General features: G+C 37.0%; 1 pseudogene; it reads left to right on the top strand.

The window, feature by feature from the left end:
* The first annotated feature begins 3732 nt into the window (after positions 1–3732).
* On the top strand, positions 3733–9481 carry LOC122890992 (annotated as a pseudogene).
* The last annotated feature ends 2370 nt before the right edge of the window (positions 9482–11851 follow it).

The following is an 11851-nucleotide window of genomic DNA, read 5'->3' as shown; positions in this document are numbered from 1 at the left end:
ATTTATTTGGGTCCTTTCTCTTTTCTTTTTGATAAGTCTGGCCAGGGGGTTACCAATTTTATTAATTCTTTCAAAGAATCAGCTCCTAGTTTGGTTGATTTGTTCTATTGTTTTTTTGGTTTCTATTTCATTGATTTCTGCTCTGATCTTTATGATTTCTCTTCTCCTGCTGGGCTTAGGGTTTCTTTCTTGTTCTTTCTCCAGCTCCTTTTGGTGTAGGGTTAGGTTGTGTACCTGAGACCTTTTTTGTTTCTTGAGAAAAGCTTGTACCGCTATATATTTTCCTCTCAGGACTGCCTTTGTTGTGTCCCACAGATTTTGAACCATTGTATTTTCATTATCATTTGTTTCTATGATTTTTTTCAATTCTTCTTTAATTTCCCGGTTGACCCATTCATTATTTAGAAGGATGCTGTTTAGTCTCCATGTATTTGGGTTCTTTCAAAACTTCCTCTTGTGGTTGAGTTCTAGCTTCAGAGCATTGTGGTCTGAAAATATGCAGGGAATGATCCCAATCTTTTGATACCGGTTGAGTCCTGATTTAGGAAAGAGGATGTGATCTATTCTGGAGAATGTTCCATGTGCACTAGAGAAGAATGTGTATTCTGTTACTTTGGGATGAAATGTTCTGAATATATCTGTTATGTCCATCTCATCCAGTGTATCATTTAAGGCCCTTATTTCCCTGTTGATCTTTTGCTTTGATGATCAGTATATTTCAGTGAGGGGAGTGTTAAAGTCCCCTACTATTATTGTATTATTGTTGATGTGTTTCTTTGATTTTGTTATTAATTGGTTTATATAATTGGCTGCTCCCACGTTGGGGGCATAGATATTTAAAATTGCTAGATCTTCTTGTTGGACAGACCCTTTGAGTATGATATAGTGTCCTTCCTCATCTCTTATTATAGTCTTTGGCTTAAAATCTAATTGATCTGATATAAGGATTGCCACTCCTGCTTTTTTCTGATGTCCATTAGCATGGTAAATTCTTTTCCACCCCCTCACTTTAAGTCTGGAGGTGTCTTCGGGTTTAAAATGAGTTTCTTAGAGGGAACATATAGATGGGTTTTGTTTTTTTTCCATTCTGATACCCTGTGTCTTTTGATTGGGGCATTTGGCCCATTAACATTCAGGGTAACTATTGAGAGATATGATTTTAGTGCCATTGTATTGCCTGTAAGGTGACTGTTACTGTATATTGTCTCTGTTCCTTTCTGATCTACCACTTGTAGGCACTCTCTTTGCTTAGAGGACCCCTTTCAATATTTCCTATAGACCTGGTTTGGTGTTTGCAAATTCTTTCAGTTTTTGTTTGTCCTGGAAGCTTTTAATCTCTCCTTCTGTTTTCAATGATAGCCTAGCTGGATATAGTATTCTTGGCTGCATGTTTTTCTCATTTAGTGCTCTGAAAATATCATGCCAGCTCTTTCTGGCCTGCCAGGTCTCTGGATAAGTCAGCTGCCAATCTAATACTTTTACTAAAAGTATTAGTTAAAGTTTTACTTTAACTAAAAAATCTAATATTTTTACTGTATGTTACAGACTTCTTTTCCCAGGCTGCTTTCAGGATTTTCTCTTTGTCACTAAGGCTTGTAAATTTTACTATTCAGTGATGGGGTGTGGCCTATTCTTATTTATTTTGAGGGGCATTCTCTGAACCTCCTGAATTTTGATGCTCGTTCCCTTTGCCATATTGGGGAAATTCTCCCCAATAATTCTCTCCAGTATACCTTCTGCTCCCCTCTCTCTTTCTTCTTCTTCTGGAATCCCAATTATTCTAATGATGTTTTGTCTTATGGTGTCACTTATCTCTCAAATTCTCCCCTCATGGTCCAGTAGCTGTTTGTCCCTCTTTTGCTCAGCTTCTTTATTCTCTGTCGTTTGGTCTTCTATATCACTAATTCTTTCTTCTGCCTCATTTATCCTAGCAGTGAGAGCCTCCCTCTTTGATTGAACCTCATTAATAGCTTTTTTGATTTCAACTTGGTTAGATTTTAGTTCTTTTATTTCTCCGGAAAGGGCTTTTATATCTCTGGAGAGGGTTTCTCTAATATCTTCCATGCCTTTTTCAAGCCCGGCTATAACCTTGAGAATTGTCATTTTGAACTCTAGATCTGACATATTACCAATTTCTGTATTGATTAAGTCCCTAGCCTTCGGTACTGCCTCTTGTTCTTTTTTGTTGTTGTGAATTTTTCCGCCTTGTCATTTTTTCCAGCTAAGAGTATATGAAGGAGCAAGTAAGATACTAAAAGGTTGGCAACAATTTCAGGAAAATATGCTTTAACCAAATCAGAAGAGATCCCAAATTGTGAGGGGGGATTTCTCCCCCCCTCACGATTGGGTGAGGGATCTCCTCTGATTGGGATCTCCTCTGATTGGGATCTTCCAATCTCTTCTGATTGGGATCTCTTCTGATTTGGGGATAAAAAGAGGTTCAAAAATAAATAAAGAAAAAAAAAGAATTAAAAAAAAGAGATTGAATTAAAAATTCAATCAAGAATTTAAAAAAAGAATTAAAAAAAAGATTGAAGAGATTGGGATCTCTTCTGCTTTCGGGGTAAAAATAGGTTCAAAAATAAATAAAGAAAAAAAAGAATTAAAAAAAGGAATCGAGTAAAGAAAAGTAAAATAAAGAATATATATATATATATATATATTAGATAAACTAGTTAAAAACGTTAAAAAAGAAAAGGGTAAAAGTTAAAAAAAATTTTTGCAGAATAAGAGAAAAAAATGAAAAAGAAAAAATTAAATTAACTGCAAGACTAAAAAATCACAGGGAGAAAGCCATGAGTTCCGTGGTTTGTTTTCTCCTCCTGTGGAATTCTGCTGCTCTCTCCTTGGTATTGAAACTGCACTCCTTGGTAGGTGAACTTGGTCTTGCCTTGATTTCTTGTTGATCTTCTGGGGGCGGGGCCTGTTGTAGTGATTCTCAAGTGTCTTTGCCCCAGGCGGAATTGCACCGCCCTTACCAGGGGCCGGGCTGAGTGATCCGCTAGGCTTTGCTTTCAGGAGCTTTTGTTCCCTGAGCGCTTTCCGTAGAGTTCCGGAGGACGGGAATATAAATGGCGGCCTCCTGGTCTCTGGCCTGGAGGAGTAGAGCCCGGGGCCCCACTCCCCAGTGCGCCCTCAGAGAACAGCTCCTAGTAACTCCTGTCTGCCTAACCTCCAGCCACGCTCCAAGCTCACTGAGCCTGCGACTAGTTCAAGGCAACACCGAGCTGTGAGCTTACTGTCGGCTCTGTCTCTGTAGCCGGCTTTCCCGTTTCAATATCCGCAAGCTCTGCAACACTCAGACACCCCCGATCCTTCTGTGACCCTGCGGGACCTGAGGTCACGCTGACCCCGCGTGGGCTTCGCCCCGGTTTAGCCTCCGGAGCGATGTCCCTCAGTGGAACAGACTTTTAAAAGTCTGATTTTGTGCTCTGTTGCTCCACCGCTTGCCAGGAGCTGGCCCTTCCCCCTGGGGTCTATCTTCCCATCGCTTTGGATTCACTTCTCCGCCAGTCCTACCTTTCAGAAAGTGGTTGTTATTCTGTTTCTAGAATTGCTGTTCTTCTTCTCTTTGATCTGCCGATGGATTTGCAGGTGTTTACAATCTTTAGATAAGCTCTCTAGCTGATCTCCTGCTAGCTGAAGTAGTCTCAGCCTGCTACTTCTCCGCCATCTTGACTCCTCCTCCTACACTGAAAAAAAATTAAAAAAAAAAAAAAAGAATTTAAAGTAATGGTCATAAAGATACTCAATGGACTTGAGAAAACAGTGAAGAACCTCAGTGAGATCCGCAACAAAGAGATAGGATATATTAAAAAGAACCAAGTAATCATGAAGAACTCAATAACTGAAATAAAAAATACACTAGAAGGAATAAATAGTAAGCTAGAGGAAGCTGAAGGAAGAATCAACAACCTGGAAGACAGAGTAATAGAAAACAATCACACTAATAGAAGAAAGAAATAAGAATAATTAAAAAATAAGAATAGAGGGATGCCTGGGTGGCTCAGTGGGTTAAAGCCTCTGCCTTCAGCTCAGGTCATGATCCCAGGGTCCTGGGATCGAGCCCCACGTCGGGCTCTCTGCTCACCAGCGAGCCTGCTTCCCTCCCTCTCTCTCTGCCTCTCTCTGCCTGCCTGTGATCTCTGTCTGTTGAATAAATTAAAAAAAAAATAAGAATAGAGGGATGCCCGGGTGGCTCAGTTGGTTAAGCAGCTGCCTTCAGCTCAGGTCATGATCCCAGCATCCTGGGATCGAGTCCCACATCAGCCTCCTTGCTTGGCGGGGAGCTTGCTTCTCCCTCTGCCTCTGCCTGCCACTCTGTCCACTTGTGCTCGCTCTCGCTCCTCTCTCTCTGACAAATAAATAAATAAAATCTTTAAAAAAAAATAAATAAGAATAGATTAAGAGAACTCAGTAACACCATGAAGCATAATAGCATTCTCATTATAGGGATCCCAGAAGGAAAGGGGAGATAAAAGGAGCCAAAAAATATTATTTGAGGAAAAAAAGATAAAAAGTTCCATATCTGGGAAAAGAAACAGAAATCCAGATCCAGGAGGCATAGAGAACACCAATAAAATCAACAAAGAGTTCACACAAAGACATGTACTAAGTAAAATTATGGCAAAAAGTAGCAATAAGGAAAGAATTAAAAAAAGAAAAAGAAAACAAACAAGAGAAAAGAAAACAGTTACATATAAGGGAAATCCCATAAGTCTATGCCCTGAATCTTGGCAGATTAGAAGGGAATGACATGCTGTATTCAAAGTATTAAAAGGAAAAATACCTGCAACCCAGAATACTCTATCCAGCAAGGCTATTTTTCAGAATACAAGAAGAGAATAGAGTTTCCCAGCAAACTTCATGGAATTCATCACCATGAAACCAGCCTTACTAGAAACGTGAAAGGGGATTCTTTCAATAAAAAGGAAAGATAATAAGCAGGATTTTTTTCTCAATTTATTTATTTATTTTCAGAAAAACATTATTCATTATTTTTTCACCACACCCAGTGCTCCATGCAAGCCGTGCCCTCTATAATACCCACCACCTGGTACCCCAACCTCCCACCCCCCCGGCACTTCAAACCCCTCAGATTGTTTTTCAGAGTCCATAGTCTCTCATAAGCAGGATTTTTTAAAAAGTAAGAAAAAGTGGTGCCTGGGTGACCCAGTTCATTAAGCATCTGACTTTTGAATTTGGCTCAGGTCATGAACTCAGGGGTCTGGGATCGAGTCCCATGTGGGACTCCACATTCAGTATGGAGTCTGCTTGTCCCTTTTCCACTGTTTATCCCCAACTCCTGTTCATTCTTTGTCTCTCTCTCTCAAATAAATGAATAAACAAAATATTTTTTAATTTTTTTTAATCTAAAAAGCAAGAAGTACAAAACCAATAATTTTAAGTATACCAATAAAAATCAGTCGAGGGATTTACCAAAAAAGGATTTAAAGTATAACACCATGTATGTAAAATAGAGAGGCACAGGAGGAGTAAACATTTAGTGTTTTTAGAATGGTTTCAAACTTAAAGTGACCATCAACTTAATATTAGACTGCTATGTTCATAAAATGTTGCACATAAACCTAATGGCAACTTCAAATAAAAAAACCAGTAATAGATAGGTAAAAAATTAAGGGAAAGTAATCCAAATATTTGACTAAAAAAAAAAAAAAAAAGCCATCAAACCCCGAAAGAAGAGAGCAAGAGAAGTAAGGAACAAAGAACTACAAAAATAACCATAAAACAAGTAACAAAATGGCAATAAATATATGCCTATCAACAATTATTTTGAGTGTAAACAGACTAAACACTCCAATCAAAAGATAGAGTGATGATGGGGCGCCTGGGTGGCTCAGTGGGTTAAAGCCTCTGCCTTCAGCTCAGGTCATGATCCCGGGGTCCTGGGATTGAGCCCCGCATCAGGGTCTCTGCTCAGCGGGGAGTCTGCTTCCTCCTCTCTCTCTGCTTGCCTCTCTGCCTACTTGTGATCTCTGTCTTTCAAATAAATAAACAAAATCTTTTAAAAAAAAGATAAGAGTGATGAAATAGACAAAAAAGCAAGACCCATTTACATGTTGCCCACAAGAAACTTATTTCAGACCTAAAAACAAGCAAATTGAAAATGAGGGGATGGAAAAAGTATTTATCATTCCAGTGGTAGTGAAAAGAAAACTGGGGTAGCAATACTTATATCAGAAAAAATAGATTTTAAAACAAAGACTATAATAAAAGACAAAGAAGGAAACTATATAACCACAAATGGGACAATTCAACAGAAAAATATAACAATTGCATATATTTATGCATCCAATATGGGAGCACCCAAATACATAAAAATATTAATAACAAACATAAAGGAAATAAATGATTATAACAAACTAATAGTAGGAGACTTTAACATCCTACTTACATCAATGGACAGATCATCTAAATAGGTAATCTGTAAGGCAACAATGACTTTAAATGACATATTGGTCCAGATGGATTTAATGGATATATTCAGAATATTCCACCCTAAAATAGCGGAATATACATTCTTTTGGAGCATATAGAACATACTCTAAAATAGATCACACATCAAGCCACAAAATAAGTCTCAACAAATTCAAAAAGTTAAAAGTCATACCACATATCTTTTTCAACCACAACATTATGAAACAAGACACTAGCCACACAAAAAAATCTGAAAAGCCACAAATTTACCCACATAAATGTTAAATAACATGCTATTAAACAATGAATAGACAACCAAGAAATCAAAGAGAAAATTAAAAAAAAATGGAGACAAATGAAAATGAAAACACAATGGTCCAAAATCTTTGATATGCAGCAAAAGCTGTCCTAAGAGGGAAGTTTACAGCAATACAGACTACCTCAAGAAGCACGCCTGGGTGACTCAGTTGGTTAAGCAGCTGCCTTTGGCTCAGGTCATGATCCCAGCGTCCTGGGATCGAGTCCCACATCGGGCTCCTTGCTCGGCAGGGAGCCTGCTTCTCCCTCTGCCTCTGCCTGCCTCTCTGTCTGCCTGTGCTTGCTCTCCCTCTCTCTCTGACAAATAAATAAATAAAATCTTAAAAAAAAAAAAAAAAAGAAGAAGCAAGAAAATCTGGAATAAATAACTTAACCTTACACCTAAGGGAGCTAGGAAAAAGAACAAATAAAATCTAAAACCAGGAGAAGGAAAGAAATCGTAAAAATTAGAAGAGAAATAAATGAAATAAAATTTTAAGAAAAGTATAACACAGATCAATGAAACCCGAAGCTGGTTCTTTTCAAAGATCAGCAAATTGATAAACCTTTAGACAGACCCATCCAAAAAAAACAGAGAAAACTCAAACAAACAAAATCAGAAATGAAAGAGGAGGGGCACCTGGGTGGCTCAGTCAGTTAGGCATCCATCTCTTGGTTTCAGCTCAGTTCATGATTTCAGGGTCTTGGGGTCAAGCCCTGTGTCAGTCTCCATGCTCAGCTCGAAGTCTGCTTGAGACTTCTCCCTCTGCCCCTCACTCCACTCATGCATGCTCTATATTTTTTTCTCTTTCTTTCAAATAAGTAAGTAAAATCTTTAAAAAAAAGAAATGAAAGAGGGGAAATAACAATGAACACCACAGAAATACAATTATAAGAGAAAAGTAGGAAAAATTATATGCCAACAAATCGGACAACCTAGAAGAAAGGGATAAATTCCTAGAAATATATAACCTTCCAAAACTGTATCAAGAAGAAATATAAAATTTGAACAGACCAATTACCAGAAATGAAATTGAATCAGTAATCAAAAAACTCTCAACAAACAAAAGTCCAGGGCCAGATGGCTTCATAGGTGAATTTTACCAAATATTTAAAGAACAGTAAATACCTATTTTTCTCAAAGCACTCCAAAAATATAAGATGAAGGAAAGCTTCCAAATTCATTCTATGAGGTCAGAATTACTCTGGCACCAAAACCAGATAAAAATGCCCCAGAAAAAGAGAACTACAAACCAATATATCTGATACACATGGATGCAAAAATCCTCAACAGTGATGATTCACAGACCTGTACCCCTGAAGCAAATAATACATGACATGTTGATTTAAAAATTAATAATTGAAAATTTTAAAAAATTATATCCTCAACAAAATATTAGCACACTGAATCAAACAATACATTTTAAAAAATCATTCACCATGATCAACTGGAACTTACTCCCATGATGTAAGTGTGGTTCAATATTTGCAAATCAATCAATGTGATACATCACATCAATTAGAGCAAGGACAAAAATCATATGACCATTTCAAAAGATGCAGAAAAAGCATTTGACAAAGTACATCATCGTTTCATGATAAAAAAAAAAAACCCTCAACAAAGTAGGTTTAGAAGGAACACACCTCAACATAATAAAGGCTGTATATGAAAAAATCCACAGCTAACATCATACTCAGTGGTGAAAAACTGAAAACTTTCCCCATAATATCAGGAAGACAAGGATGTCCACTCTCACCCCTTTTTCAACACAGTACTAGAAGTTCTAGCCACAATGATCAGACAAGAAAAAAATAAAGGCACCCAAATTGGTAAGGAGTAAGTAAAACTTTAACTGTTTGCAAATGACATAATACTATATATATAAAAAACCCTAAGGAGTCCACCAAAAAACTACTAGAACTGATAAATGAATTCAATAAAGTCACAGGACACAAAATCAATGTACACAAATCCACTGTATTTCTATACACTAATAATGAAGTAGGAAAAAGAGAATTTAAGACAATCCTAAGGACAGGCACCTTCTCCTTGCTTCTTCTTGGGGTTTTGGCCTTGCTCCCTCCCTGCAAAGAGTCTGGACATGTCCATGTGGATCTTTCCTGGTGGGATCTGTAGTGCTCTTGGTTACATACTAAGTCTCTGCAGGGGCAAGAGCCATGAGATCACCAGCACCCACAAGGTCACTTCCAGGTAGAGGAGAATGAGAATATCACCATGGTAAAAGACATCTGGCTTTCAGAAAATGTGATTGGTTATATGAAGGAAACCTTCCCATCTGGCCCAAAGTCTCAACAGTATTCTGGTGTTTATGGTTCCTCAGTTTCTGATGAAGAATTGGAAAGAAGAGTGGCTGAGGAGCAGGCGTTGGAGCAAACCAAGAAAGAGTCAGAAAATCAGAAACAACTAAAGCAAGGCAAAGAACTGAACTGAAAGGACTTTTGCCAATGAGCAGTTAACCAAAGCAGTTCTTCACAGAAGGATATCAAGTGAAGAAGAACAAACCAAGGAAGCACCTGGCTAAACAACTGGAAGAGAAAGATCAAGTGATACAGAGGCAGGATGTATTCTATAAAGAGCAACTGGCTAGAGGAGAGGAGCTCAGAATTCTACAAAGTTACCATTGAAAAATATCAGAAAGTTGCTGAAGGCAGGGAAGCAAAATTCAAGCAATATGAGTTTCATCCTGCCTGGGCTGATATGCAGACCAAAATTCTCCAGTTGTAGTAACATATCTGACGTGGGAATCAGGGTAACACTGACCCGATATAAATGAATTTGGAAGTGTCCCTGTATTCAAATTTTTGGAACACTTTGAAAAAGACTGGCATTTTTTCTTTGAATGTTTAGTAAAATTCACCAGTGAGGCCATATTTATAATTTTCCCTTGGGTTTATTTTTTGGAACATGAGTAATTTTTAAGTGTGCTATTCAGTTTCTAGGTATTTATGGGTTTCCTAGAGACCCCTCTTTTGATACACAATTTTAAGAACACATTTTGTGAAAGTTGAATGTTCTTGTACTTACTAAGATTTGTTTCATGGTTCAGAATATAGTTTATCTTGACAAGTGTTCAGTGTACATTTCAAATGAATAGATTCTTCTCTTATTGGGTAGATTATTCTATAGATGTCAGTTAAACATCACTGGTTCATAAGTTTTCAAGTCCTCATTTTCCTTGTTAATCTTCTGCCTAGTTGTTCTATCCATTAGTCATTAGTCAATAGCATTGTTCAAATCCTCCATATCCTTACTGATTTTCTGCTTATTTGTTCTGCTAGTTATTGAGAAATAAGTATTGATATATCCTATTATGTATTTGTCCATTTTTCCTTACTTTCTGTCGGTTTTTGTTTTGGATACTTTGAAACTCTGTTATTAAGAGCATAAACTCTGAGAATTTCTATGCCACTTTAATAAATTGATCTCCATCATTTTTAAATGACCTTCCTTATTTCTGATATTAAAATTTGTCCTAAACTCTAGTTGTCTAGGGGCACCTGAGTGACGAGTCAGTAACGTGCCCAACTCTAGCTTTTGGCCTTGGTCATGACCTCAGGATCATGAGATCAAGCCCCACGTTGGGTTCCCTACAGTCTGCTTGAGATTCTTTCCCTCCTTCTCCCTCTGCCACTCCTTTCACTCTCTCCCTCCATCAGATAAATAAATCTTTAGAAATAAATAAATAATAAAACATTGAATATTATGACTAGAAATATATTATAGAAATGTATATAACCATTAAAAAAGATATATTCAAGAATATTGAAAGTATGCTAACTTATACTTACTTATATTTTTCCTTTTTAAAATTATCTTATTTTTACTTTATAAGTAAATATAATAAAAATAATAAAGAAAAATAAAAATGGTCTTTTATGATCACTTAGCTGCTATAAATGATGAAAAAAATTTTTAAGAGGTCTGTTTGTTTTCTTATCAACTGATTGTCACTGTTTTGTTTCAGACTGTGTCTGGTGTTTCTGTTGAGTCTTCAGTCTCTAAGAAACCATCCTCACCATTGCATCTTTCAGGATTCTTTCTCAACTACTTTGTACAAGGGATTCATTAGGGATTTTTTAATCTGAGACACAAGAGACCTTCTGTTTATATGCTTAGCTTCTGTCCTACCAGCAATTCCCTTTCCAAAAAATAGTCTTATTGGTGTAAAATTAGAGTGATGATAATTACCAGCTATTCAAACCAAATAGAGTTCCTCATACTCTGGAAGTCCCTGAATAGTATTCAACTTTTAAGTGGGGAGAGAACTAGGGGATATTTCCTACATTAGAAATGAAAAGGTCTAAGTAAGAAAATATTTTCAATGTGTTAGAAATAAGAAATCCAGAGATATAGGCCATCTCAGAGCCCCAGTGAATATGATAGGCCATGGATAAGAGGGATCAGAAACCCACACACAAGCCCCTGTTAACATTTTCCTCTTCATCATTTTAACCTTCAGGACTACTAATGAGCTGGAGCTATTACTCAAAGAAAAGTAAGTATAATGTTTGTGATTTCACTTACTGTTCCCTTTGAGAGATTTAGATGACAATTTCCTCTGAGTAACAGATTAGATCTATTTTTGACCAGTCGTGTGATGAAAAGCTATTTAAATAATTGTAAAATGAGTTATAAGATCTTTACTGATTGAAATATTTTCATCAAGGCTGTATGATATTTGTGTAAATAGTTCACCAAAATATTATAATTTTATGAGATAGACATAGATGATAAATATAGATTAGATATAGATAGTTAATGACATACTACCTGACACTGATTTATTTAGTGACCCATGAACTCTTTTAGAATAGGGAAAAAAATCTCTGAAAGCCAATAACTATAACTCAATCAGTCACAGTTTAGGGTCAGTTGTTTTCCCAATATTGTCTCTTAATAAATTTGAAAATAAAAGGGAATAAGAGAAAAGGAAAAGAAAGCTTTGTTGGTTAGCCATCTGCTTTTGGCCCAGGTCATGATCCCAGTGTCCTGGGATGGAGCCCCACATGGGGCTCCCTGCTCAACAGGGAGTCATCTTCTCCCTCTCCCTCTGCCCCTCCTCCTGCTTATAATCTCTCTTTCTGTAAAATAAAT

The sequence above is a fragment of the Neovison vison genome, chromosome 12, assembly GCF_020171115.1.
Source record: "Neovison vison isolate M4711 chromosome 12, ASM_NN_V1, whole genome shotgun sequence".
Lineage (NCBI taxonomy): Eukaryota > Metazoa > Chordata > Mammalia > Carnivora > Mustelidae > Neogale > Neogale vison.
Note: the sequence above shows the minus strand (reverse complement) of the source record. Positions and strands in the feature narration are given on the sequence as shown.